Consider the following 4,891-nt stretch of genomic DNA (forward strand, 5'->3'; position numbering starts at 1 on the left):
ACGGTTGCTGCCTCTCCCGCAGCCCGACCTGCCCGTATTGATGGCTTCAGGGCTTGCGGGGGGAGCGGAGAGGAAGAGCTGTTGCGGGGGATCGTTCTACTTCGGGAAAATCTGGCCCCTGATACACCCTGGCACCCAGGGGGTTAAATCAGCCCGTGCCTCCCCAGCAGGGCTGGGTACGGACCGGTTCTCAGCAGGGCATCCCCCCAATGACACAGGACACTGATGTAACCCATATTGGTAGCTGTGACACACACCCCTCCACCACAAAAAAACAAAAACAAAAACAAAAACAAAAACAAAAACAAAAACACAAAAAACCAACTTCATCCTGGCTGCTGGATCCCAGCAAGTTTTGGCCCCAGCTTCTAAAACTCTGGCCACTAACCTTAGATAGTGGCAACAAGGGACAGGGTGCACAGCCACCCTGGGACCTGCAGACCGAGTGATTTTGTTCCTAGCCCGGCTGGTCATCCCCCCCAACAAGATATTGCAAGTGGCAGCAAGGGCTCACCAGAAGTGGAATAACTTTTGTTGAGCCTTGGTGTCAGCTAGGGGCTGCCCAGGGTTGGGTTCACCTGCATTGTCCCCTGGCTGGCAGATGGAGTAGGGGTGAAAGAAAATAACCCTAAGCTCCAGCTGGACATCGAGCTGAGAAGAGACCAGCACAGCAACGGTACGTGCATGGCAGGGACAGTCACCGCTCACTCGACTCCCAGGTGAGCATCCACCCCGCTCTGCACTGCCAGGGACCAGCCCCCTGCCCCACACCACTCTTGGAAAGACGTCAGAGCATCCCCTCAGCTGTAGGGCCCAAAACTGCATGGCTAGAATGCAAGAAAGCAAAAGGCATCAGAGAGAGGGGGGTGACTTGTGCTCAGTCCGTGTCCCCCCCCCCAAAAAATCCAGATTAAACTGATCCCAAGTTAGAGCTCCCCCTCAATCCCAATTTCATTTTTCCACCTCAACATGAATCCTCTTTCCAACACAAGACACTGCAATTCATCTCCAGTTCCAGGTGAAGTCATTTCCTAATCCAATTTCCTAGCCATATCCAGTCTGAGATCAGCTGCAGGTCTCCGATCACTTCTTAATCCCAGGGTTGTTTCCGCTCATTTTAGGCACTGTGCCACTTCCCGGGTAGTGTTTAGAGGAGCAGATGAGGGACTGGGACCCCGAATATACTGCCCATGGGATTTCAGGCTTGTGTTTCCATTGGGCAACAAAACAATTATTTTTCTATGCTGTTAAGAGGTCACAGATACAGTCCCGAGGCAGGCGCTGGGGGAATTCTCAGAGAAGACATTAATTCAGCTTCATTGTAAATCATTTGTAATGCATATTATCTTGAAATCTTGCTCTATCTGTACAGGGAAAGTATTTTTTGTGCAGATCCTGCTTCTTGAATAAAAACTTTTGTCAGTATATATGAAATGTGTCAGGCCATTTTTCTGATCCTTATCCAACTCTGATCATCAAAAATTGTATTTCAGTTTTGCAAGATGAGTTATAGAGCATTGACCTGACCCTGTTGGGATATACGTGCAGTCCTAACAGAAAAGATTTCGCTGATATTTTAGTCTGGTAGTAAGGAAGAAAGTTTATTGCTCTTAACCTTGCTTCCAAGAAGTGCTGCATTCCCAAAGGGTTTTGTCCTTTATCTGGAAGGAAATCAGATCTGGATTGAGCTGGAAAACTCTTTTCTTTGAAACCTGACACATCAGATTTGCCAGATAATGTTTTCTGAAGCTAACGTGGGAGGTCAACACCAACATAAAAGTTCAGTTACACTGGAGCCCACAGAAGGGGCCAGCAGATGCCAAGAGCACTTTGCCTCGGGCAAGCCCAACACTCAGATTTTACCACCAGCAACCACGGGGCTCTGTTGCAGGAGGATTATCGCAGAGGTGAAGCACGGAGGTCACTTGTATGAAGTTGTCTTTGCTGATGAACAAACTCGAGCGAGCATTTATCGGAGAGTTTCAGAAAATACAGTTAGGGCATTTGCAAATGTTAACAGACAAGTAAAACAGCTGCATTTAGGAGGCTGGCAGCTACTGAAGCACAGTACTTGGTGGGATGGACTGACCACACATTGGAGTGAGCAAAGAGGTAGAAATCAAACCTGTCAGCCGTCACTCGTTTGACAGCTGCTTGGATTTCTCATAATCTCCTCTCTTATAAATCCTCAAAAAAAAAAAAAAAAAAATTACACTAGGCTGGAACTTGGTCTCTGAAATATACAGCTGTTTTAGTGGAGTAAATGTGTTTTACGAAGAAGACTTAAATAGGTTTAGTTTCCGTAAAATGGTGAAACTGGAGGAGAAAGGCACAGGGCAAGGTGAATGATTATTTATTCTTTATCATATCACAGGGAATGGAGGACATCAAGTATACAGGTCAGGCAGAAATTTTAAAACAGAGGAAAAGATGCACTTATTTCACACAGCACATAATTATTCTGTGGCACTCATCACAGGACACTGCAGAGGCCAAAAATAAATACCGGTTCAAAAAGAGATTAGAGAAACTAATGGAAAAAAGCCCATCAAGGGCTGCTAAACACAGAGCTGGGGAAGTAACCTTCAGCTCGGGAAGTCCCTGAGCAGCAGGTTGGTGAGAAAGCAGAGCCACAAAATGTTCACTCTGCATTTGCCAGAATCCTCCATTCTTCCCTAAACCAGCTATCTGCTACGTGGTGGTGCCCACTGTCCTTGCAGAGGGGATCCCAGGCGAGATGGTCCTTTGGTCTGACTCACTATGGCAATTTCAGGTTCTTGTTACAACAGCTGACGTTACTAGCCTGCTGTCTCAACGTTGCTATCCAAGTAGCATCCCCCCATACCTTGGCTTCTGTAAACGTCTTTAGGAGGTGATTACCACTGGAGGAGATGTGCGGTCAGCTTTTGGTCCCTTTTGCACTGTGGAGGAAGCCTGTGGCGTAGTGCTTGCAATTGCCCAGGACAGAGAGGAGAGATGGACATGTGACGAGAGGAGGCGGCACATTCCCCCAGCTCTGGTGGTGCCAGCACAAGGAGCACAGTACAGATGTCTTCCTACTGCAGCCCCACCATGACCAACAGCATCTTAAACACAATATCCCAGACCTCCTGCCCGCAGCTCAGAGGGGGCTTGCCTGTTCCAGGGCACACACCCTGCTTTCTGGACAGGAATTTGTCCTGAATCCAAAACACAGCACTATACCAGCTACTAGGAAGAAAATTAACTCTATCCCAGCCAAAACCAGTATTGAACTCCCATCTCCTGCAGGGAAGAAACCCCAAGGGGACCGTGTGTTGACATGGGATTGAAGATGACTTGCTCAGCATCAGGCAGGGTGAAGTGTGAAGTTTGTAAATTCTATTTGTCTGAAAAAAAGTCACAAAAAAACCAGAACAGGCTGCAGGATCAACTTCCATTGCCACCTCAGTGACAAGCAGAAAACCAACCTGGATAAATCAAGATCAGATGTACCATATTTGCCTGTATTCCCTTCAGCCCCATATCTCTTTCTAGTCGCCTGGCTAATCCTCTGTAGATCAAGTAACATAGTATGAGTTGGACTGATGTGGAATGACTGATGGCGACCATGGTTTTGGCTGTGCTGCTCCACGTTCCCTCTCAAGTCATTAATTATGCCATCTGACATGAGCAGTGCTCTCAAGTTGATATTTGTGAGGTAAGTGATGAATTTCCTCTCCTCCTGATAGCTCATTAGGACATGTTTTATTATGGGAAAATTTGCTGAGGAATTAATTATTCAGGCAAAAACATTTTTGTGAGCAACTTTATTTATTTATATGTTTATTTTACCTTGGATATATCATTTCTGTGGTCCAAGAAAAATAATGGCTGCATGTCTAGAAGGTGGCTACCATCTTGACACCAGGAATGTGCTGTTTATTTCTGGAGAGGAGGCACAGAGTCACAGCAGTCTCTCTGCAGAAGGATGCCCAGGGAGCAATATGTCTGTATTCCAGGCAGAGAAAACCAGTCCAAATGGCTGCTTTTGAGCCAGCCTTTCAGTCACCCAAAGGCAACTTCTCCTTCCCTGATTTACTTGAGCTCAAACAGCTGCCGCAGCCCATTTTACCAAATGGTTTAGCAAATGGAGTTTCCTCATTTAATGCAGCAAACCAGCTCCAGGCTCTGGTTTCTATTTTATTCAGACTCTCTGGTCTGTTTTACTATTATATTAATCCATTATTACTATTCCACAAGTCTTGACCTATGGTATTTGTCCTCTGAAACTAATAGAAGGATCCAGACACCCCACATATCATCTTATGGTAGTTACTGCAAGTACCACTTTCTGGGAGAGGTTTCTCATGGTAATCACTATCTTTAAGAGGGTGTCTGCTACTAGTTCAGAGGGATTATAGACAAAGTACCTAACTGTCAACCACCTGTCTCATCTGCATTTCTTCACGGCTACTGCTGCATCATGAATCTCTCAGGGCATCTCATCTGGGAACATCTTGACATTTTGCTTTTTTTTTTTTTTTGCAAGCATTTTTTTTTGAAGTATCTCCATTCTGCTAGGAAAGCTGTCTTGTCTGCGAGGAGGTTATGGGCAGAGAAGGTGCCATGCTGACAGACATTAACAGAGAAGTTATCAGGAAGCAACTGAATGTCATTAATGTGTCCAGATACAATAACCTCTGTATCTTGACACCCAAAGAAAAACAAACATATTCAAACGTATTCACATCTGAACTGAACAAGGCCAGGCTGTGGCTAAAATAAAAATTTAAAAAAAAAAAAAAATGCTTGAGCTTTTCAGAGCATCATTAACCCTAAGCTCTGAGTGACTAGTGCAAGTCAGACTCCACAGCATGTTACAGCCTGTGAGAGCTGTAACAGCTAGCAGGGGCACGGTCCCAAAATGGCA

This window comes from Fulmarus glacialis, unplaced genomic scaffold (genome assembly GCF_000690835.1).
Source record: "Fulmarus glacialis isolate BGI_N327 unplaced genomic scaffold, ASM69083v1 scaffold33943, whole genome shotgun sequence".
NCBI lineage: Eukaryota > Metazoa > Chordata > Aves > Procellariiformes > Procellariidae > Fulmarus > Fulmarus glacialis.